Source organism: Panthera pardus, unplaced genomic scaffold (assembly GCF_024362965.1).
Source record: "Panthera pardus isolate Hobbes unplaced genomic scaffold, ASM2436296v1 HiC_scaffold_20, whole genome shotgun sequence".
Lineage (NCBI taxonomy): Eukaryota > Metazoa > Chordata > Mammalia > Carnivora > Felidae > Panthera > Panthera pardus.
Window position 1 is genome coordinate 91,044,071 of NW_026526766.1, and position 24,455 is coordinate 91,068,525.

The 24,455-nt window shown below is 61.2% G+C and overlaps 1 long non-coding RNA gene across 1 annotated transcript; it reads left to right on the forward strand.

The window, feature by feature from the left end:
• The first annotated feature begins 18,736 nt into the window (after positions 1-18,736).
• Positions 18,737-24,312, forward strand: LOC128778661 (uncharacterized). The gene is made up of 2 exons (XR_008424391.1): positions 18,737-19,909; positions 23,101-24,312. It is a non-coding gene; the product is annotated as an uncharacterized LOC128778661 (long non-coding RNA).
• Positions 24,313-24,455: the final 143 nt, after the last annotated feature.

Genomic DNA, 24,455 nt, shown 5'->3' on the forward strand with positions numbered 1-24,455 from the left:
CCACGGACGGACACCTTGCTTGTCCGCGCTCGGCTCTGGCCACGCGGGGTGGCTGCGACGCGTGCTTCTACATCGAGGTGGCTTCTCGGCAGAGCCCCACCCCTGCCTGGGCCTCCACCGGCAGCCACACACCCAGGAGGGGCCAGCTTCACCCCCACCTGCCAGGGCACTGGCAGCTGCCAGCCTTGATTCCTTCTAGACTCAGAGGCCAGCCGTGCTCTCTCCCAGACGCTGGATTCCAGGATCAGAACGACAGGATTAAAATCCCAATCCCGACAACTTACTTAGTGTGCGCCCGGACACTAAGGCGGCTGAGGCTGTCAGTTTTTGTCTGGAAGAAGGAGATGCTAAATCGGACTTTGCGGTGAGACGCGCCCAGGGAAGGCAGGTGCCGTGCCCGGCGTGGCCAGCAAGAGTCGCGGTCAGTAGCGTCGTTTTAAGTTTTGTGTTTTTCATTGTGCGTCTCTCCAGCAGCCCGGCTGAGCACGCGGGATTCCCGGAGCCACCACCGTGGCCTTCCAGAACTCCCCGTGGCTTTGGTCTCTGCCCCACGGCGGGGGCGGGAACTGTCCCTCTAGGAGGGTCCTCAGGCGGTGCTTTGACCTCTGGCCCAGCCTGTTTGCCTGGGTCAAGGCGGTGCCCCAGTGGCCGGCTCACCTGGGGCGGTGGGGACCGCCAAGCGAGAGCCAGGGCGGGGTGGGGGCCTGGGGACGGCAGAGCCAGCGGCGGCCAGGACCAAGGTGGGGCTCTTTTGCCTCCTCCGGGCTGGCCCCCGGACTGTACCCCAGCCCCCTTCCGCAGATGGGAACACTGGGGCCTGGAGATGGGGCACCGGTACCCCTCACCGCCCAGCGGAAGCGGGGCCAGGGACGGAAGCCAGGTCTCCTGCCGGCTAAGGAAGCCTGAGGCTGGGGGGCCTGTCCTCCAACTACACGCCGACCTGGCCCCACTTCACCCACAACTCAAGGTCTAGCGGCTGTTGTCCAAACAGCTCTGGAGGGAGACTTGGTTCAATACCATGGTGGTTCTGCCACGAGCTTCCTCTCCGCTAGGCACCGTGCTAGACCCTCCAGAAACTTCCGGGGAAACGGAGACCCAGGCCAGCCCCTCTGGCCACCACGGGGTGGGGGTGAGGGGTGCACATGGGCTCACAAATGGCTCTAATTCCAGAGGAATTCATGTGGTTTGTGGCAGAGGGACGAGCCCAGTGCCCCGGAGAGAGGACCCTCTCCCCTCCCCACCGAGCCAGGAGGGGCTGGCCCAGCCTCCCGCACTGCTCGTCGCCCGCTGAAGACGGCTGTGGAATCTGGGGCGAGCTGGGGCCCCGGTTGCCAGGTGGCAGGGGAAGTGAAGGCCTGGCCTACAAGATGGCCCGAGCCCACCCCGCCCCACCTGACCGGTATTCACACGCCAGGCACCTGCAGCCCGTGCCTCAGCTCAGGGGAGGCACAGCCCCCGAGCGCCCCACGTCCACCCTCCTAGGCTCTCAGACCAACAGGGACCCTGTCCTCTCGTCTTGACCCGCCCAGCCAGACGCAGGGCCTGCGTGGGTCCTGCCCTGGAGGCTGCTGTCTGCTCTGAGTCCACGTGGGATTCCACAGCCGGGAAGTCGAGGCATCTGCTCAGCTACACCCACACCCCGCAGAAAAGCCTCAGCCTCTGTTGTGGACCCACGGGACAAAAAGCCCTTCGAAGGCATGGACCACACTCGTCCTCTTCCCTAAGGAGACATCTGACAAAGCAACCCCCCACTCTCCTCCAGGAAAACCAGTCCCCCAGGGGAGCGCTCTCTCACATTGGTCAGAACTGCAAACTCACCGGGCTTTCTCTTCTTGCAGTGGCTGCTAGGAAGCTCGGGCTCACGTTAACTGACGCGCAACACGTTCTCGGGTTCCCGAGGTGATGCTCTTTCCCCTCCCTTCTAGATTATCCCTGAGCCTTTTCTTTCATTTCTGTGTTTAAGTTCTGTTTCAGTATTGTTTTTTCTAGAAGATTCCCAACTTAGGTGCAGAAAATGTCTAATTGTGAACTGTAGCCAGCCACCTGACCCTGTGTAATACATACATATAATAACACACAGATGCGCGCAAGCCTCAGAGCCCTCCCCACAGCCCTCTGTCCTGGACGCACCACACCCTAAAGGCTCAACGTGTGAACACGCTGGTGTGTGAACAGTCGCGTAGTGCTCGTGCCCAGGGCCACGCAGCGCAGTCAAGAAGACCGGCGTAAGGGAGGGAGGGAGGGAAGGACAGAGCCCCTGCTGAGTGGCTTCTCCAGGACTGGAGGACGCTCCAGGGCAGGGGACAGGTGGGGTGGGACAGGGAAGCGCTGGGGCGAGCTGGGATCCAGAGAGGGAAGAGAGAGGCAGCACTGCCCTCTGTTATAACAGCCCCTCCGTGTCTGCGGACGCGGGCGGGTTAGGGCCCCTCACCCAGGGAAGCGGCGGCCGCCCCTGTTCCGCCCACAGAGGACGAAACTGAGGCCCAAACAGGCCTTCAACAGACTGGTGGACCCCCCAGAAGGCAGGACCTCCTCCCAGGTGCCCCAGCCCCACCACGTCGCTCCCCGGCCAGCACGCCTTGTAAGTATTAACGCAGGTCCTCTCATCCCCGGGGAGGCTGGCCACCCTGCTCTCAATGCACACATCCTCTGCACGCTGCCGGGGCTCGGGCCTGGCAGACAGAGGCCCGGGGCCTGCTTTGCCCTGAGAACGTGCAGACTTAAGGGGTCTCTTCCCGGCCCCCGGTTGTGGACCTGGAAGACGGGAGTTAGTGACTGTTGCTCTCAGAGAGGAGAGAGGGGGCACAGAAACGACCCAGGGGCATGGCCTGTGGCAGGTGCTATCACTTCCCTGCCTCTGGGATCCCACCCTGTGGACTCCGACCCCCACGAAGAGCAGGCCGAGCCAGACGCCTCACTCCGGGAACCGTGAGGGACCCACACCGGCCATTCCCTCCTTTTCCCTCCACACTCACGGCTCATCGAAGGGCTGGGGCCTGCCCTTCACCCCACGGGCAAACCCCGCACCGGGAGACATCGGCGCCGTGGGACTGGCCCGACCCCGTGCCCCTCACGGCACCCCGACCCAAGCCCCCGAGGTCACGGGCTCCCCTGCCCACAACCTGTGCGGCTGAAGAGCCCGCTCACGTGGGGACCGTGACGGGGAGCCAGACCTCGGCAAGTTCCCACCGAGGACGGAGGGGCCGCAGGCGTCCGGCCACACAGCCCGCACGTCCTACGTGCCCCGGGAAAGCTGCCCGCGCGGCACTGTGGAGCCCCCTCGGCTAAGCCTCAAAAACAATGCATCCCCACTGCAGAGGGCAATAAAGAAAGGATAATCAGTGTTAATATTACTTATTGTTATTGATTTCAGCTTTAAAGAATTGATTTCCAGTCTGGGCCCCTTTAATGAGGTTCTTTGCAGAAGACGCATGGACGTGGCCGCCACCGTTTGTGGGGGCCTGCCGTCCCTGCTCGCCAGGCGGGGGCTGCAAACCCCACGCCCTCGCCGAGGGGAAAGCGGGGACACCGGGAAAGTGACACGTCCCTGCTCTGTCCTCCACCGGGTGCCAACATCAGGGCCTGGGAGGACCCTCGCTCGTCCAGGGACCACCTGCCCTTTCTCTGCACTCACCCCCCTCGGGACCGTCCGTAAGATTTGTGGAGGCTGATGGCCCTGAAAATGAACCTTGCTTCCTGGGCCCTCTGCTGAGCTCTCCCCAGCCAGACGCCCTCCCCCGCCCACCCAGACCCTCCGGTGTGCACCACCCCCCCCACCCCGTTTCTTCTGGAATCTTCAGGGACCGTGGAGGTGCTGGTCCAGCCTCCCAGGGCTCCGGGGCTCCTGCCCCCCACAGCCCCGCCGAGCACCCACGGAGAAGCCTGGGTCTCACTCGACGTTGCCCACAGGCACGTGCTCCGAACCTGGCTACGGCACACGCGGGTTTGTTGAGTGACTGCAGGACCACAAGCGCTCCTGAGCACCAGCTACGTGCCCAGTCGTAGGATCCTAGAACATCAGATTTTAAAAAAACTTTTTTTTACAGAGACAGAGCCCAGTGGGGGAGGGGCAGAGAGAGAAGAGAGAGAGGGAGACACGGAACCCGAAGCAGGCTCCAGGCTCCGAGCCGTCAGCACAGAAGCCCGACGCGGGGCTCGAACTCACAAACCGTGAGATGGTGCCCTGAGCCGAAGTCGGACGCTTAACCGACGGAGCCACCCAGGTGCCCCTAGAACGTCAGATTTAGAGGACAACGTGACAATTTAGAGACAAGTTCGAGATGGGGAGATGGAACCAGGAGGGGAAGGGGCTTTCCCGAAGCCACTTGGCCCCTCACGGGTGCTCTCCGGGCAGACCACTCTGTTCTGCCAGAGGCAGGGGCAGGAGCGAGACCGAGAGCCCGTCTTCACGTGGGATCTTTTTATCTATGAGCAAAGCTCTCCCTCCCAGCCGCCTGCCCGCTCTCCCCCCAGGCTGGCCTCCTGGGAGGGACGAGGAGCTCTCTCTCTCTCTCTCTCTCTCTCCCCCTCCCCAGCATCAACTGCTCGAGGTTCAGGAAAAGCCAAGAACTCAGACTTCTGGTTGTCTCCAAAGAACTATTTCTTGCAAGTGATGTAACACCAGGAGCCCCTCCCTCCAGGATTCGCTTACTTGCTCAAGTGTTTACCGGGCACCGGCACCAGGAATCGCCAACAAAGGCCAAGATGCTAAACCGGACAAACCCAGGCATTTTAGAAAGATGTTGCAGGAAGAAGAGCACAGCCCTGAGCAGGTGTAGAGCAGGGCGGGAGCCTTCGAGCCCCGCAGAGGCGCAGTGAAGCGGGCCATTCGTGTACGTGCTGCCCCGGTGCGCGTAGGTCCCCCCGGGGTGCAGATTCCAGGAACCACTTTGGGGGGCGAGGTCCCCGGGGGGTGCCAGGCACCCAGCCCACCCCAAGCCCGCCCTCGGCCCTGGCGATGCCCTCGTCTCTGTGACCACCAGGCCCTGTGAGAATCTGGCGGAACCCCCCGAGTCCCCTCGGAAGTTGTGGGAGATGTCGGGGGCTGGGGACCCTGCAGCCCTCCCGCTGCCCTCCGGGGGGTTCAGGCACAGGCGGGCGCCCCTCCTGCATGCCCCCAGCATGGCCTGCGGAAGTTTCCAGAGATTCTCGAGTTGCAGCGCTGGAGGCAAAGCTGGAACCCGCCCCGGCTGATTTCAAAGCTCAGATCCTTCCCCAGCGAGGCCGCATCCCCCTGGCCAGGCCCCCAGAGACGGTGCTGGGCCTGGGGGGGGGGGGGTGGTGGTGGACATTTAAGGGCTCCCGGCATGCCGTGCAGGTGTTCTCCAGACACGGAGCAGACAGCTTCCCCTTCGCCCCGGCAATGTCCCGTGACACCCCATCCACCAGACCCCCTCCTCCACCCCTGTGCCCTCCTTCCGGTTTCCAGGCCACTCCGTGAGCTGTCTCAGAATCGACCCCAGGGGAGATAAAGAGGCCCAGGGACAGTTGCCAGCCTGACCGAGGTGGGACGCCTCGGTGCTGTTGTGCGTGGGTCTCCAAGGTGACAGTGACCGTCCCCTTCCCGCCACGGCTGAGCCACAAAGACAGACTAAGCTGCCTCCACTCCCCAACCCCCCTGCGTTTCACCCAATGCACCGTCCCCGCCCAGGAGCGGGGTGGGGGGTGCGGCCAGACATCCTCCCCTGCCCCTCGGGCCTCGGAACCTCGCCTCCCGAGTGGCCAAGGAACTCTGGCCTGACTCAGTTAGCGACAGGCCGGCGGGACCAGCTGCTGTCCTCCGCGGGTGCCCACCCTGATCGGGACCCACGTGCTTCCGCCAACCTGGGGCCGCGAGGAGCCGGCATGGGGCAACGACGACGGCCTGGGGGTGTGGAGAGCGGGGCTGACCGCTGGTGAGGCCAGGGGCCCCAGGGGAGCAGCTGGTGATAAAATGGGCCTCCTTATAATTATTATCTCGATTCCTCCCTAAAAGCTACACAGGGCAAAATGACTCTAAATATTGTTTTAGCCTATTACCGGCCTATAAATTAATCGCTCACGGCACACAGAGGCATCGTGACGGGCGGCGGGGAGAGTGATTCCGCACGAGGCGGGAAAGTCCCCCGAAGAGGCACATTTTACACTTAAATTATAATTAAATTCAGAGAAATCCCCTCCACCCAGCGCACAGATAGAATCCGCGTCAGCCTCCCTGAGAAGCTGCGACTCTAAACAGTGTATTTATTTGCCGTGGGAAGAGGCGGAGTCCCTAGCCCTCGGGTCTGCACATCACTGACAGGCTTGGGACAAATGCGGGACGAGGCCCCTGCAGAAACTCCCCGGACCCAGTCGCGGTTATTAACCCTGAAGGTCCAGCACCCAGCCCGCCGCCCGCAGGGGGAGAGCACGGCGGTCCTGCCGGGCGCTGGGCCTGGGAGCCAAGCGCTGGGCACTTCTGGGGTCGGGACCAGCGAGGGTCTGCGAGCGGGAGGTAGAAGGCCCAGCGGGCAGGTGAGGCAAGGGGGCTGGCAGCCCGCCCCCCACCCGGAGCAGGCAGGACTCCACCCAGGAAGGTCCGCGGACATGCCCAGCCCAGCCGAGAGCCCGGAACGTCCCGCCAGGGTCAGCCCTGCGCCTCACAGCTCTCCTTGCGATGGTTTTTGCTGCCTCCCCCAAGATGTGCCAGTGACCCATTTGAGAGCAGGGAGCAGAAGACAGTGCATCATTTCTTCCCCCCTTCAGACCCCGGGGCATTGCGGCCGGTTTCAAGCCCGGACGGTGACACGTGCTGCCTCGGTCCTCTGTCACGAGTCTAGACTCCTCCCTCCTAAACCAGCCCCTCTGCTGGTCTGGGAGGCTCCCCTGTGGGCTGAGCCGGCCCCCCATCCCTGACGGTCCTGAGCCCCTGCTCAGGCTGTGGCTGTTGCTTGCTGGGCTTACTGAGAACTGGGCAGAGAGACACCAACAGACGCCTCCAGTGGATAATCCAGGGGCCGGAAGTGCCCCCTGCTAGAATGTCGCGGCAGCCCTGCTGTCTCCTGATGCTCCGGGCCAACTACCCCTGCCAGGGTGGCCTCGGGACCAAAAGTAGCCTCAAGCGGCCGGCTGACAGGTGCGAGTTCACGTTTAATGGGGTTCTCACGGTGTCCCCTGGGGGAAGTGTCCCCTTCTGGGAGGCAGGACCTCTGGACCACAGAGCCCAGAGTCGTGGGATGGAGAATACAAGTTTCCCGAGTGGGCCACCCGGCGTGATGGTGAGCGGGACCGCTCCTACAGGATCCTGACCCCCACCGCCCCGTCCCGAGCAGAGCATCCGACGCCCGAGAAAATGGCGCCACATGGTCCCTGGTGGCATCTCCAAGCCAGCGTGCTGGCACCACCTTCACAAGGCCGCTCGGTGCAGCGGCTACAGCACGTGACACGATTACGGATGCCCACCGCCACCCCTCCTCTGCTGTCATGTTTGTTCTCCTGTTTCTAGTCTCGCTGAGGTTTCCTTTCTTTTCGGAGGCGCGCACTGACCGCCATAAATCCTGCCCCGAGCGCCCCACTCATTGCACCCCTCGTCCTGGGTCTTCATCCTCCTCAAACCTTCTAGTGTCCCTTGTGTCCCTTGTGTTTTGACCCACTGGCTCCATCGCAGCGTGGTGTTAAGTTCCCGTATTTGAATTTCCAAATTCCCTCTAAATTAGAATGAATTTCCAATTTCATTAGCTTGTGGCCAGAGAACACATTTTGTATGATTTCAATCTTTTAAAAAAAATTTAATGTTTATTTATTTTTGAGAGGGAGAGACAGCAAGAGTGAGGGAGGGCGGAGAGAGGGAGACACAGAATCCGAAGTAGGTTCCAGGCTCTGAGCTGTCAGCACAGAGCCCTGCACAGGCCTCGAACCCACGAATCGCAAGATCATGAACTGAGCCAAAGTCGGACGCTTAACCAACTGAGGCACCCAGGCACCCCCGATTTCAATCTTTTTAAATGTGCTGAGACTTGTTTTATGCTGTAACATATGGTCTATGCCAGAGAATATTCCACAAGTACCGCAGAAGAATGTGTGTTCTGCTGCTGCTGGATGGAATGTTCTATAGATATCTGTTCCATCTCATTGGTAGTTTTGCTTGAAGTTTTAGGTTTCCTTACTCATTTTCTGTCTGTCATGTCCATTACTGAAATGGGACATTAAAGTCACCAACCATTAGAGTTGAATTATCTAGATCTTCTTTCAAGTCTGTCATTTTTTTTTTTTTTTTTTGCTTCATGTATTTTCAGGCTCTATTGTTAGTTGCATATGTGTTTATAATTGTTAGATCTTCTTGATGGATTGGCCCTTTTAGCATTATAATCTTCTTGGTTTCTAATAACACTTTTTGTACTAAAGTCTATTTTGTCTGATGTTAGTAGAGCCACGCCAGCTCTCTTCTGAGTACAATTTGCATGCAATAACATTTTCCATTCTTTTACTTTCAACCTAGTGTGTCTTTGGTTCTAAAGTAAGTCTACTATAGGGGCGCTGCACTGGCTGACCCAGTCAGTAGAGTGTGTGACTCTTGATCTCAGAATTGTGAGTTTAAGCCCCATAGCGGGTGTGGAGACTACTTAAAAATAAAATCTTAAATAAAATAAGATAAACTGAGTCTGTTGTAAACAGCGTATCATCGGGTCAAGTTGTTTTATCTAACCTGCTAATTTCTGGCTTTTAATTAAAGAGTTTAATCTATTTACACTTACTATATTTATAAGAAAGAACTTCTGTCATTTTGCTATTTATTTTGTGTAGATGTTTTTTCCTCTTCTGTCCCTCCATTACTGCCTACTTTTGTATCAAATAGGTATTTTCTAGTGCACCATTTTAATACCATTGTAATTTCCTTTACCATACATTTTTTTAGTTATTTTCTTGCAGTTGCAATTAGAACTAACATCTTAATTCATAACAATGTAGTTCAGATTAATACCAATTTAATTCATTTAAAAAACATTTTTTTAATGTTTATTTATTTCTGAGAGAGAGAGAGAGAAAGAGACGGAGTGCAAGTGGAGACACAGAATCTGAAGCAGGCTCAAGGCTGTGAGCCATCAACACAGAGCCCAAGTCAGGGCTCAAACTAACAAGCTGTGAGATCACAACCTGAGCCAAAGTCCGAGGCTCCACTGACTGAGCCAGCCAGGCACTCCTGACATGGACTTTTTTTTTTAATGTTTATTTATTTTTGAGAGAGAGAGACACAGAGTACAAGTGGGGGAGGGGCAGAGTAGAGAGGGAGACACGGAATCCGAAGCAAGCTCCAGGAGCCGAGCTGTCGGCACAGAGCCCGACGCGGGGCTCGAACTCACAAACTGCGAGATCATGGCCCGAGCCAGAGTTGGACACTTGGCAGACTTGAGTCACCTAGGCACCCCAGTACCAATTTAGTTTCAATGGTATATAAAAACTCTGCCCCTGGGGGCGCCTGGGTGGCTCAGTCGGTTGAGCGTCCGACTTCGGCTCAGGTCATGATCTCGCGGTCTGTGAGTTCGAGCCCCGCGTCGGGCCCTGTGCTGACGGCTCGGAGCCCGGAGCCCGCTTCGGAATCTGTGTCTCCCTCTGTCTCTGCCCCTCCCCCACTTACGCTCTGCTCTGTCTCTCAAAATATGAATAAACGTTAAAAAAACTTAAAATAAAACAAAAAAAAAAACAAAATAAAATAGAACTTTGCCCCTGTGTATCTCCATCCTACCATTACGCAATTATTGTCATCCAACCTACATCTCGATACATTGTGTGCCCATCAACCTAGGCTTATAATGGCTACTTTATGCAGCTTTTCTTAATTATTAAAGCATAATTAGCACTGCTGTATCAGTTTCAGGTGTGCATACATCGCTGCAATGATTCTATACATCACACAGGGCTCGTTGACGTAGTGTAGCCACTGTCTGTCCCCGTGCAAGGCCATTACAATATCACTGACTATATTCCCTGTGCTGTGCCTTCCGTCTCCTTGACTTATTTATTTTAGAATCGGTAGTTTGGATCTCCTAATCCCCTTTATTTATTTATATGCACTTGTCTTTTAAATCAGATATTTTTGTAAAGGGAGTTACAAACTAAAAGCACATCATCTGTTAAGGGTATTGAAGATTGCCTGTGCACTCAGGTCACTGCTCTCTCGCTCGCTGCTTTCGAGATCGTCACTTTGTCTTCGCCATTTGACGGTTTGATTGTGATGTTTCTAGGTGTGAATCTCTGAGTCCTTTGAGCCTCCTCGATGTGGACATTAATATTTCTCATCAAATTGGGGACGTTTGGGGCCGCTATTTCCTCTGATCGGCCTTCTTTCCTTTCCTTTCGCTCCTCTCCTTCTGGAACTCCCACGACATGTATTTTGATGCGTCTGCTGCTATCCCACAGACTTCTGAGGCTCTGTTCATTTCTCTTCATTCCTTTTTCTATTTCTGAGACTGGATCATTTTCTTTTTTGCATTTATTTATTATTGAGAGACAGAGCGTGAACAGGGGAGGGACAGAGAGAGATAGAGACACAGAATCCAAAGCAGGCTCCCGGCTCCAAGCTGTCAGCACAGAGCCCGACGTGGGGCTCGAACTCACAAACCGTGAGATCGTGACCCGAGCCAAAGCTGGACGCTCAACTGACTAAGCCACCCAGGCGCCCCAAGACTGGATCATCTTAACTGACTTACCTTCAAGTTTGCTGACTCCACTCCCTCAAATCTGCTGTTGAACTGCTCTAGGGACTTTCTTTTTTTTTTTTTTTTTTCATGTCAGTTACTGTGCTTTTCAATTCCAAAATTTCTATTTCTTTGTTATACTTTCTGTCTCTCTCGATATCCTCAGTTGGATGAAACCTTCAGTTCTTTTGACAAAGTATCCTTAGCTCACTGAACATATTTAAAGTTGTTGGTTTACAGCCTTTTCTAGAAAGTCCAATGTCTGGACTTCTTTGGGGACAGTTTCTACTGGTTTCTCTTTCTCTTGGATAGAGCCCACGCTTTCTCGTTTCTTTGCGTGCCTTGCAACTTTTCGTTGGAAACCGGGCATTTTGAATATGATCATGTGGCGATCCTGAAGACCAGAGTCTCCCTCCTCCCCGGGATCTGTTTTTGCTGTAACTCTTGGGTTCTTTGCTGTTGTCGTTGTCGTCGTTTTTGGCGATTTCCCTGAACGAAATCTGTAAAGGGTATTCTGTGTCATGTATGTCCCCAAAGCCTCTGTTTTGTTAGCTTATGGTCCGCTCCTGATTGGACAGAGACTGCCTTAAAGGCTTAGTGCCAAAAAGAAATCTTCCAGTCTTTGCCAAGAGGCTCTGTGTACATTTGCAGCAAACCTTCAACACTCAGCTGGCAGTTTCCAGCTCTGCCTTAGTCTTCATTTCCTGCTTCTTCTAAGCCTCAAGGTCAGCGGAAGGTGAGAGCTGAGGGCCCTCTCGGCCTTCCCTGAGCGTGCGTTCTTGAATGTGCACTTGACCTAGGAGTAACTCAGAGCTTTCCAAAGCCCTTCAGGACCCCTCGGTCCCCAGCCTTTCCTCCCAAACTCGATCAGTCCGTGGCTTGCCACAACTCTTGACCAGCAGCACTGGCAGCAGCCAGCAGAGGGTTTTAACAAGTGCCCTGGGTGTGCGTCTTTAGCACGAGGCCAGTTCTGAGTTAGGTGAGACGGAAACGAATCTTTCAGGCTGGTCTTCCAGAGACCACAAGACAAGTCAGGACAATGAATTAGGATGCCTTGTGAGCGAGGTCTGTTCTGCCTCCTCTGGCATTGCAGGCAGGCTGTTATTGTCACAGCTACTGCTGAGCTGAAGAGCGGCGAGGGGACTGGGGTGGTTAAAATGCCATAAAGCCCGCCGTTCTCACTGGGAATCCGCCGCGTTTCTTGAGCGAGCCCTCCCCGGGTTGCAGGGAGCCTCCGGTTAATTTCCAGAGTGTGGCGGGGCGCAGCGCGGGGGAGGACATACCAACAGCTTCTGCCCATTTTTCTCTCTGTTGTATAGAGGGGCAGAGTTTGGAGTCCACGATTTTTGCTGACATCTCCCCGCCCTTGATCTTAAATTGCCGAATAGGCGTGCTCGGGCTTTCGCTGTGCTTTCCCCGTCCACCGATGACACCCGAGGCCACGCGTCGTCTTGGCGATGACCGCTTCTCCCCCAAACAGCGAACGCCTGAGAGATCGCCTTCCCTTCTACCAGTCCGCCGTCCCGGTCCAGCACTGGATACGGTGCTAACAGTCACGCCGCCGTCACCTACCGGGTACGGTCACCACCTCACGTACGACCCAAACCCCACTTTAGAACTTGCTTCCTGGAGCCACGTCCAACTTCCCTCCGTCAGATCCTCCGGGGACCAGACTCTGAAGTGGACATCCGCGTGCAGGTGGCTTCCCGGCGGGCAGCACCCATCGCGGGGGAGGGGTACAGGACTGGCCAGAGCGAAGCCCGCGGCAGCCAAGGCTCTGAGGCCGCGATGGCCCCTCGCCGTTAAGGGGGCTGAGACTCTGTGCCCCACACCCGCCGGTCTGGGATGCAGGCTGCGCTTGCGTGAGGCGGCCGCCCTCCACCCAGGCGATTCCTGGAAAAGGACTCAGCTGCGAGCTGTCGGCAGGTGGCCCGCCCAGCAGCTGGGAGAACGGGTACCTCCGTCCCGGAGCGGGGATTTGGGCTGCGTGTCTCAGCGGCCACCTCTGTGGTTCAGCCCCTGCCAGGGGCCCCTTCTTCCACGGGGGACCATGGAACACCCTTGGCCCCCCGAGTGCTCGTCTCTAGGCGCCTCCCATCTGGCCTCTCCAGCGCCTTTCGGACAGTTCTGCACACTAAACTCTCTCTGTTGATCCTCCTGACGTGGGCTCTGGTGTCCTTCGTGGCCCCTGGCTCACAACTAGGTGACTGCTAAGGTGACCGATGCTCTCACCTGGGGTTGCCCAGTGAGTGGGTGGCAGGGCGGAGATGAAAAGCCAGACCAACCGGCTCCCAGCCCGGGTGCTCTCTCACGGTCGGGGCGGGACCCACATCTGCTCGGCCCCTAAGCGGGGTCACCACCCCTGACCTGCATGGACCACTGGGACACCCGATGGCCGGGGAGGTGCAAAACCTAAAAGCCCTCGAGACGAGGGGCGACCTGGACGGCTCCGTCGGTTAAGCGTCCGACTTCAGCTCAGGTCGTGATCTCGTGTTCGTGGGTTCGAGCCCCGCGTCGGGCTCCGTGCCGACGGCTTGGGGCCTGGAGCCTGCTTGGGACGCTGTGTCTCCCTCGCTCTCTGCCCCTCCCCCGCTGGCACTCTGTGTGTGCGGATCGAGAAGAACTGATCCCACAGGCAGATGTTGTTCTCTCCCTCTGAGATGGGTGTGTGGGAACCCGGCCCTCCCGCCCTCACGCCCCAGAGAGGCTGCGCGGGCAGCCGGGATAAAGATGCCCGGCTTGGGTTCCACGCTTCCGCCAAGAACAGAAATTCTGGGGCTGGGCTTCTGAAACCCTCCTCCTACAGGGGGAGATGGAAAGCGGGCACGTCCGAGAGCGAGGGGGGCCCCGGGGTCTTTCTCCGTCCTTTCCGCAACCCAACTAGCTTTGCTGATGATAAAGGCAACACGTGCTCGCTGCAGAAACGTAAATACTACATCGGAGCCAGACGTGACGTGTGAGTGACAGCGTGTCACCGCCCCACCGGCCCCCAGCCCTGGGGAGGGCCCGGGGGACACTGGCACGTGGCCACCAGGGTTTTCAGGGCGTCTGCAAAGGTGCCGTTTCGGCAGCCGTCCTTCCCCACCGGCAGGGACGGGGAGAGCTGGCGGAGCGCCGGGCTTTCCAGTGAGGAGACCTGGCCGGGACTCCCGGCCCTGTCACCCTGTCACCGGCGCACCTCGGGCCTCTCACAGCCGCGGGACGGAGACAGCAGCACTCGCCTCCTCGGGCAGCAAAATCCGATGTGAGCGCGCAGGTAGGACGCTAAGCAGCGAACCAGGCACTGGCCAGCGTCCCCGTGACGTTCGAGCTCAAGTCCCTCTGCCTCTGCTTCCCGAGCTCTGCCTTTCGTTTCCAAGGGGCTCGGGGCGCACCGGCCAGCCTCGCCCAGGGGAGGGCAGGGGCGAAGCGGGGGTCCGGCTGCCGAGTCAGGAAAGAGGGGTGTCCATCAGGATCCGCCCCCTGCTTTCACCCTTCCGTGGCTCCCCATCGCCCCAGGCAGGACACGCCCAGATTCCTCACGGCCTGCGGTGATGAGGCCTCCCCGCCGTCCCCTGCTGTGCCTTCTGTGGGGACACCCCAAGGTACCAGCAGCTGCCTCGGGGAACCCCAAACCTCCACCACGCGAACGATTCTCACTGCGGTCTTTTTAAGCTTTTATTTAGTCTTGAGAGAGAGCGCGAGCGTGAGCGGGGAAGGCGCAGAGAGACAGAAGAGAGAGGATCCCAAGCAGGCTCCGCACCGTCGGCAGCTGTCGGCATCCAGCCCAACGCGGGGCTTGAACACACGAACCGTGAGATCCCGAGCCGAACCAAAACCAAGAGTCGGCGTTTCGCCAACCGAGCCCCCCAGGCGCCCCGCTCACCGCCGTGCCCACCAAAGGGCTGGGCTTCCAGAATGGGACACAGCCACGAGGGCTCAGCCCAGCTTTGGGGCCGCGCCACTGCGGGTGCGTTAAATGGCTACGCCTCGTCCAGATGAGGAAACTGAGGCCTGGTGCGCGGGCCCAGCAAGGGCACACAGCCCAGAGTGGCCAGGCGGGCTCCGCGGAGGCCCCGAAGCCACCAGCCCGGGCTCCAGGCCCCCAACCTGCACTGTGCGCCCCCTCCCTGCCCCCGCCCTCCGTCTTCTGAACCCAGAGGTGAGCTTTAAGAGAGATGGCCGGGGGCCCGTCCTCTGGCTTTTCTTCTGGCAGGATTCTCAGCTTCCTGTTTGCCAGATGAAAGACGCGAGTCCAGGCCGTCAGACGGGGGGCAAAGTCCTTCTGAGGAGCTTTGTGTGAATAGAAACCAGGTGGAGAAGCCCCTACCGTCCTGACACCCCGGCATGAAAACGCAGGGAAACGTGTTAAGGACAAAACTCCAGGGCCCGCAAAGTTCCCAGGCCCCAGCGAGTTCTGGGGACCCAGCAGCGTGTGGGGCGGAGGCAGGACGGGGCGCAGCCAGCTTGGCCCGTGGTGCCCATCGGATGAGTCGCCCTCAGAGACAACCCCAGCAGGCCGCAGCCCAGAGCCACTCTCTGAGTCCCCCCGGGCCTCGGTTCACCTGCCTGTCAGATGGGCGTGCGAGCACTTCCTGGACCACCCCCAGCGGGGCCGCACAGAGGCCAGCCATTCGGAGTGGGCACGTCCTCCTCGGGGAAGGCCAGGGTCGCCAGTCCTCCCCAGGGGGCTGGTTACCCATCGTCTCCAGCCCCCAGCAACTCACCACAAACCCGTTTTTCGGGGACTTGGAAGCCAAGCAATTTGTACCTGCCTCTGTGGGCACCGCAAAGAGCAGACACCCCTCAAAACTTCTGGGCGCTCCGTCCCCACACCTGCACCCGCACCGACCTGGCAGGGCAGGTGCAAGGCCAGCCGGAAAACGCGTCACCTCCCTGGGCCTGGCCTGGACTGGCCGCCCTGTTTTCAGGCTGGGGTCACTGATCCGTGGGCTGCAGGCAGGCAGGGGGAGGACGGGGGCTCCAGGGCACCGGGCAGGTGGGCAACAGGAGGAGGGAAGGAGAGGGGGCGAGGCTACCTAGGTGGTGGGGAATTAGGGAAAGAATGGGGTGATTGCGGCCAAGAGAAAGGGACAGGGAAGCACTGGGCAGGGCCAGGATCAGACCCAGGGTCCGCAGACGCCATCCCTCAGGTCGCCGGGCACAGGCCCCGGGCTCCCCAGTCCCCAGCGAGGGCGGTGGGGCCGTGGGAGGAGAGGCTTCAGAGAGGACACGGCGGCCCGGGGGCGGGCACCCCGGCTCTGCTGGAGCACCCAGTGGATACGGAGCACCCGCTGGAGACCCTGTCGGGTACAGAGCACCTGCTGGGGCATCCCGCCAGGTGCAGCCACAGGAACACGAACAGGAATCACAGCCATCCGCACGGGTCCGGGGAAGCCTGAGGTGCGCCGTGAGCGATTCCCAGACCCCGGGAAGGAGCCCACCCTCCCAGCACAAGAGTGACCATCGCTGAGGGCCCTGAGACCCTCGAGGGCTGGGCACGCCCACCATGGAGGGGCCTCTCTCCGTGGCTGGGAGTTAGTAACCTCAGGTCTCAGAGCCAGGTGGGAAGGAAGACCTGTGGCTTCCGTGGGTCATCCTGCGGCCCAGGGCCTCACCGTGATCCCTGGCCAGTGTCGGCTCGGGCACTGGAAAAGTTTCCCAGGTCGCGGGGCAAGCCGGTGGCCCCTGGGGACGGGGTCAGGGTGGCATTAGCTGCGTCCGCTCGGTCACTGAGTGCTTCACCCCCTCAGCCTAGGCTCCCCACCCCGTCTCACACCCTGGGGAGCAGAGGCCCAGGAGGTGAACAGCACACACGCATCACGGGGGTTCTCCAGCTTGTGTTGAGCCCAAAGCCCCCCGTGACCTCTGGCCTGAGGCCCCCTGGCCAGAGCCTCTGCCCTCTGCTGGGGCCTGGACACGCTGGGTGAAGGTCAAGGTCCCCTGTGACCACGGCAAGCAGAGTAAGGTAGGAAGAGACTGGAGGGAGCCCAAGAAGCGAGAGCCCCAGAAGGAATACAGGCTGCACCTTCTCCAGCCCACCTGCCCCTCCAGGCGTGGATTAAGGATCCTCCAAATGATGTCATAAGAGGCTTCTCTCTTGAACAGAAAGAGCCTCTCTTTGGTCATATTTCCCTTTTCGCCATGTCCGCCAGGAAGCTCACCACGGCACTCAGGACGACCACGTGGTCCCTGTGCTTGCTTCGCCACCCAACCACGCCCCCTGGAGTTGGCTTTGCTTTTCCATCTGTCTTCTTTGAAACGCGTGTGTCCCTGGCAAGCCTCCTCAGACCTCGGAGGAGAGAGGTGGACTCTGCCTTCTTTTGCCTAAAGTCACGTGCCAACAAGGCTGATGTCCAAAGGGGCCTCGAGCTCAGGAAGCAGTGAGGCCTGGGTACAGGTCCCGGAGCGAGAAGGGGTGAAGGGGAAGGTTCCGCGGGGGGTCACTCAGGAGCCCTGCTGGACGTCAAAGGGCAGTCGCTGTGGGGGCTGGAACCTAGTAGGGCCGGAGGGAGGTGCCGGGCAGGGAAGGGGGTCCGGGAAGAGGCCATCTGGGAAGACAAAGACCGAGGTCATGCTCCAAATCAGCAACGGCTGGGGGATTGGGGGGGTGGGGGGGGGCGCTGGGGAACTGGTCCCTAGGGGGCCCACCCACCCTACAGACCAGGACCCTCCCACACCTCCCCTGCACGGTGGGCCCTGTGCTTGCCCCGGGACAGTGCAGCTGCCTAGACTGCGTCCAGCCCCACGTGTCCTGCTCCGGGGCGCACCCAGCTGTCCCTTTAAGGAGCTGGGGGCTGCTGCTGGCACAGCGCACGGCCGGCCAGAGCAGAGACGGGCACGTTCCTGATGCTTCTGGAAGGCTGGCTCGCAGAGGAGACAAAATGTTCTTGCTCAGCTCAGTAAACAAGCCTGAAGTGCTTTGAAAGCCTCTGCCGACACAAAGGACTGGAAAACACACAAGCCTGGCAAAAGGAGGCCCAGCTGCGGGAGGAGTGCGTGTGGGAGGGCATCCGGGCTGCCCCCCGCCCCAGCTCCCGCTGGGTCACCTCAGAGGCCACCACGGGTGTGCCCGGGCTCCCGACCGCGGCCTGAGCGTACTGGGTTCTGTATGTGAGCCGGCAGGTGGGAGCCCGGGGCGGGGGGCGGGGGGGCGGGCGCCCGGGGGGTGGGGGGTGCCGTGTCTGTGCGTGTCGCTTGCCACGCGTGTGGGTACGCACGGCTCCCGGCTCATCCCAGCACTTCCTGGGAACCCAGCAGGAGGAGACCCGGGTCAGCACCGCCCTTGGACGGGAGCAGGGAGCCCCGCTCCCCGGGGAGCTAATTAAGGGCCCGTGGAACGAGGCGACCCCGCGTCTGGAGGCAGGGCGTCTGCAGGAGCCGGCGGCCGAGGCGAGCGGGGCGGGCAGGCGAGCCTGGGGCCCATCCAGGAGTGCTGTGCGCAGCAGTAGTGCGGAGGGCACAGGAGCCCCTGTGGGGCCGCCCCAGGCGCGGGGAGAGGCGGGCCCTTGCGTGGTCCGGACGCCGAAGCCTGGCCTTCCCGGCGAAGGCCGGGCTCTCGAGCCACCTCAGCCGCTCCCGGCTCTGTCGACCTGAGGCAAGTGGTCACTTGCCTTGTCTGTAAAATGGGCAGAGCCCCACCTGCCTGCCAGGGCAGATGTGAAGTCCGCCCGACAGACCGCGCTGCCCAGCAAGGTGCCCGCAACGGGGCACCACGGCCGCCACCGCCCACCTCTGCATCGTAGGCAGGAGGCGTGCGGCCACGTCCGGGCCCTGCTCGGTGACTGGGTCAGGGCGCTCGGCCTCGCCCGGCGGAGGGGCCAGAGGCTGTCACCTCCCCCTGTAATCTGCTCCCCCACACCGCTAGACCCGGCCGTGTGTCCGACTCAGGGCCGGGTGCTGGAGGGACAGCACCGTACTCAGGCCGGCTCACCCTGCTGGAGGGACACGCACAGACCGGGGCCTGGCCGGGTGAGGCGTGCCACGCTGTGCGAGAGACACACGTGTGGCCTCGGGCCATCAGCCTGGCCTGGGGGGGGTGGGGGGAAGATAATGTATGAGGCCTGCAGGCAGGGGCAGCAGGAGAACTGGGCAGAATAGTGACAGGCACGTAGTAGGTGCTCAGTTAATGCTTGATGAGTAAGTGAAATGAACCCTGTGAAGCAGGAGAACACTGAAACCCAGGGGAACGTCCTTCTAAGGTCACGGGTGCCCCCTATTTGCCTGGCCCCAGAGCTGCGCCCCTCCCTGCCCGAGAGGCCAGGCCGGCACCCCCAGGGCTGCCCACAGAGCGAGGATGGGGCACACAGCTGGCACCCCTCCATGCGTCGAGGCCCCGGGGCTCATGCCCGGGAGCCCGCTCTGTCCTCTGTTTTGCTGGCGAGCCAAGCGGGGCAGGAACGGCCAATTCCCTGAATTCCTGCCCAAACCCGGGGGGCGGCTCCGGGCAGGCAGAGGAGCTCCCTGCGAGCCTGGCTGCTTCACGAGGCTTCCCCGCCAGGAGGCCCATTTAGGAAACGGGTGGCAGGGAGGGGCTGCGGGGGCGTGAGGGGTGACGGCTGCCAGCCAATGCCGGGGCCGCTAGCCGGTCCGCCCCTCGGGCTCCCAGCGGCTGGGGGCGGGGGGAGGGTGGCACTCCCCGGCAGGGCTGAGCCTCTGGGTACCTGTGGGCCAAAACCACTCAGAAACCACAGGCCAAATGAGTCCACTTTCTAAAGTGCCCAGGGACTGAGGGAGACACCCTCAGTGCTTTCTGTTCCAGCATCCAGGCCCGGTGAGGCGCGAGGCAGCGACACCACGGGAGGGACGGGGAACGTGCCCCGAGCTGCCCCCCGGGTCTTCAGGCTTGCGCTGACCGTGGGCCGCGGGACATGTGTTCGAGACACCCTCTGGTGTCTGACAGGTCTGCCGATGCCCGAGGTGTCCTCCCCCAGCTCCAGGAAAGCGACAAAGGCACCAGGCATGTCCCGGCAGGGAGGAAAGAGGCCAGGAGGGGCGACAGGGCCCAGCCGCCAAGACCGACGCACAGGGGACCGACCTCCTGGCCGCGGCAGTGTTCCTGCCGCAGTCTGGGTGCCCCCTCCCGGGGGTCAGGCTGGGTCACTCCCCTCCCTGGGCCCCAGTGTCCACATAGCACCTGCTGGCCCTGCCCTGGAGGCGGCAGACCCCGGGCTGGGTCCCCCCTGCACCACCTCCCCTCCCCGTCATCTGAGAACCGGGCCCCCGGACCACCCTGGGGGAGACGACTCCGGCCCACCCAGCACGCCCGGGGGCACACGGTAGGTAGAGCGACAGACCTTGGACCCAGGGCCTGCTGCCGTTCCTAAGGGCTAAATGGCTGGGTCACCAACCCCTGGCTGCCAAACCCCACCTTGGGGAGGGGAGAAGGGAGGGAGGGAGGAACAGGGCCCCCCAGCTCCGAGGGGCAGGGAGGGGGCAGGTGGGCGAGGCCAGAGAGCAAGTGAGCGTGCCACAGGAGAACACAGCGTGCCACCCTGTCGGGGGGAGGAGGCTGGGCAGGAGGACAGAGCCACCCCTCCCCGCCTGCGTGCAGGAGGAAGCCAGGGTGGGAGAATTCAGCGGAGGGTGCAGGGGGAGGGGGCAGGGGGTGGAACGATGGGGACTAGGAAGATTTGGGGTGGGGGAGGGGGCAGGCCACAGCGGCCACCGGCCGGGGGACCCTGAGCCCCTCGGCCCCTCCACGGCCCCCTTCCCCATCGTGAAAGGAGGAGAGGTTGCTGGAACAGGTCCCTTCTCGCCGGGGTCAGGGCAGCAGTGCGGGCACCCCGGCTCATCAGTCCCTCAGCGGACGGGGAAGCAGCCCCAGGCCCCGGGCCGGGCTCCGGGCTCTGTGCGACACCAGTCCCGCCTCAGAAGGAAGGACACGGGCCACGGGGAGGACTTCCTCCAGTGCCCGGTGTCCTCTAGGGTGCTCCCGTGGGTGGGGCCACCCTCCCTGGCCGGCGGAGCCCTGAGGGGTCCCCAACGCGGCCCTTGCCTTGTGGGGAGCAGAGCCGGCCGTGGCTGGACCCGTGCGGGCAGGTGGGGGCTCCCGGGCCTGTGGAAACAAACAGGCGCGTGTGGATCCCTGAGGAAATTCTCCAAACAAGGCCCCAGGGAGCTGCCGTGCAGAGAGAGAGAAGCGGTCCAAGCAGGAAGAGGAGACGAGAGAGGCACAGGATGGCCCTCTGGGGACCCAGGGGCATCTCAAAGATGCAGAGGGGGCGCCCAGCCCGCCAAGGAAAGCGGAAACAAAGCTGAGAGTCTTCTGGAAAGCAGAAACAGGCTTCCCTACCCCCGGGACTTCAGGGAGCGCCGAGAGGAGGGGGCCGTGGTCTGGAGCAAGAGGGGTGCTGGGTGGCGGGCAGGTCTGGTTAGAGGCTCCACCTCCCGCCTAGAGATGCCCTTTGACCTGCACCCGGGCTGTACCCGGCACTGTACCCCAGTGCCCTTTCCCCAGGGACACTGCTAACATGTCATGTCACAGAGCTTGTGTTCCAGGAGCAGCTTCCAGGAGCCCGGGAGCGGCCTCCCCCCTCCCCCACGCCTCCACCAAGCCCTGAGGTTCATCATCAGGGAGACAGGGGCCTTGAGGTCTGGGGGGAGCCCCATGCGACAGAGCCACCAACTCGGGCTGCCACATCAGCCGAAGGCTGGTGAGCTCTCCAACAGGCCGTGAGGGTCCCGGGTCCCCCCATCCCCAGCCTCCTCTGCCAGGTGTTTCTCAATGGGGTTTAGTGGATATTTAAGAGCTCGGAGCCCCGCCCCCACCTCTGCCACCAGCCGTCCACCACGCGCTCACTGCCAGCATCAGCGTCCCAAAAACGTGGGTGCCAGCCCATCACACACTTGCTAAACAGCCCTCCTCGGCTGCCCAGCCCCCCACAGGGAAAGCTGTCGCCATGCACGGGCTCCGTCACCCTGTGCCAGCCTCCCTTCCCCCGTGCAGTCCCCCAGCCTGAGGCCATACCTCCTCCCCCCGGGGCCCTCTTCCCAGGAACCCTCAGGATGTGCAGCTTCCCCAGAGGGGAAGCCTGCCCCGCTCCCCTCGCCACAAATGGCCTGCACCCTGTCCCCTCCCTCCCGGCTCTGCGTGCAGGCTGGCTGAAGAGCTAACTCAGACTAGAGTGGAAATGGCTGCAAAGTGGGCTGTCGAGTGACCTTGCCCTGGAGATGCATCACTGTTGACAAAGAAGTCAGCCTTTAGCCAAAGGGGTGGGGTTCCAGAGCAGAGAAAGACCCTGGGCTCCAAGGTGGGGTGCTGCCTAATTCACAGTCTGCTTTGCAGTTCTGACGGCTCCCCTCCCTTCTCAAGGCCCACAGTGGGATAGTGACTTGACCAGCCTCTCCCCCAGCCAGTGGCAGGGCTGGGTCAGGATCCCAGGGGTCTGGCCTGCACCAGACCCAGCCGAGAGCAGGAGGCGGAGAGCCCTCTGACCCCCAGAAGGGTCCCCCGGTCGTGAGACTCCAGGAATCGGAGAAAGGGTCCCACGGGAGCGGCCTGGTGGGGGTTGGATCCATGGCCCCAGTCGCCAGGCAGGCGGGGAGGCCACAGGCCTCCAAATTCCAGGCTAATTGGCATCTGGCAGACCACGTTCCTCCACAGCAGGCCTGACTTTCGCATCCTGTCCCACACTCCGACACGAGCCCCGGAACGCCCCCCCAACCCCCCGACATCCAAACTGACACGGCCCCGTCCCGCCTGGGCCGCCCCAGGAAGCCTCTGACCCGAGCCCTCTCTGAGCCCAGAGGCACCAGGGCGGCCGGGGCCACAGGCCTGGAAGGAATGTGTCCCTGACCCGCGGGCCTGAGCATTGCCGACACAGGCCCCAGAGGCTCAGGAGATCAGAGCCGGCCGCGTAAACAGTGATAGGGAGCCAGGGAACCGCGTCTGCTCTGATCCAGACCCCGGGATGAGGAAACCAAGCTCCGGGCAGAGCACGGCCCCACAGGAATTGCCCAACGGGTCTGTTGCAACGGGTTTGGATTCCGGGGTCAGCCCTCCCAGCCTCCCTGCCTCCCGGCTGCCCTGAGCGCCTGAGGTTTGGGGACACGGCTGCCGGGCAGGGAGGAAAGGTGTCCCTGGGCCCCCACACCCCGTTGTCTATGGACCGGACGTGACGGGGCAGAAATGGGGCCTCGGGGGCAAGAGTGGCTCAGGGCCGACCCTTCCCCTCCCGGAACAGTCCTGGCTGTCACCTGGGAAGCCGGGAAGGCAGTGAGGCCTGACAGACAGCCTGCCCACGGGCCCAGCCCCCAAGGGGCAACCCGACAGCTCACCAGCAGGAGGGCACTTCGCCCTGCCCCTGGGCTCACGGGGGCCCACCTAGGCGGCCTGGCCTCACGTTCCTGTCACACACGGGCTGCCAGGCCACCGTCAGCCTCCCCCCTGCTTTCTCCTCCCAGGAGAAGAGGCAAGGCTGACTGTCATTCACCGTCGTTCCCCAAAACTCTCCTTTTTTTCCCGCAGAATCTAATTTCTTTTCAGTGCAGCCCTTTCACGTGCAGGCGGCTGTGATGCCGTCTCCTCCCTGCACCCCACCATGAAGCGGGTGCCGTCACCCCATTCTGCGGGTGAGGACCCCGAGGCCGCAGGAGAAGGGATCGGCCAGGACCACACCCGGAGCCGTGGGTTTCACTTTATGGGGAGACAGCCCCTGGTGCGGCCCGAGGTCAGATAGACCCCCCCTGTGGCCTGTGCCTCCCTGGGCCTCTGTCCCCTCTCCAAGCTGGGGTCCCGGGAGGATTCGGGAGGACTGTCCACGGAGCAGCGGCTGCCTTCCCACAGTCTTCCGGGTCAGGGAGCGACCCCGCGGGAGAGCACCTCCACCGGCTAGGGGACCCCTCTTCTGCATCCATCCCCCTGGTGAGATGCCCACCACCCCGGGGCTCAGCCCCCCACCCCAGGGACACGCCTGGCCTGGCGTCCAGGGGCCAAGCATGTGGCTCACCAGTCAGGAGCCCGGACATCCTCTGAGAGCCTCAGGCTCGCCTCCCGAAAGGGAGGGGTGACTCACCCACCTGGAGAGCTAGCTCGGGGGACACACGTGTGACACGTGCTCGGCACACGGCAGGCCAGCACCGTCCTCCTTAGCAGGGTCCTCCCTCTCCCCCGCCTCCCGAGACAACCAGCACCCCCCCCACACACACATCCCTGCCCCGGTCCAGGCCGCCTGGTGTGGGGTCCTCGTCCCGCTCGGGAGGTCTCAGAGCCCCGTGTCCACACCAAGGCGCTGTCGTTGGGCTCCCGGCGGCCTTCTTGGCGGGCACCTCTGTGCCACGTGTTGGGCTCTGGGCCCCACCTCCAGCGCAATCCGCCTGGCCGTCGTGCAACCCCAGGCAGGAAGCAGCACCTTCAGGAAGGTTCGAGTGACCCTCCTGGGCCGGGAGCCCTGCCGTCCAGCTGTGGCCACGCTCGGGGCGCGTCCGGGCCACCGGCCGGCCGGTCCACTGCAGGACCCACGTAATCTGCCCAAAGCAGCACGGCTAGTTAGAAGTTTTATTGATTGAACACGATCGAGTGGAAATAGTAAAAAAGTTCTCCCCATGTAACCCACTTTTTCTTAATGGGTAATCTCAGACACTCGAGTTTGTATGTTAAAGGAGCTTTAGGACAATTTAATAGCTCATAAAATTTTATAGTCCCAGTTGAAATCAGAGTGATAACTCTGGCCTGCACAGCTATAGTTTGCTAAATGTCTCTCGTCTTTTTTTCTTTCTTTCCCTTCCATTTATTGGAGAGTTAACATCTGCTCGGCTATGGGGCGGTGGGGGGAGACGGAAAGGAAAGGAAAATAATCATCTGTTTCTCCAGAAGAGAGGGAA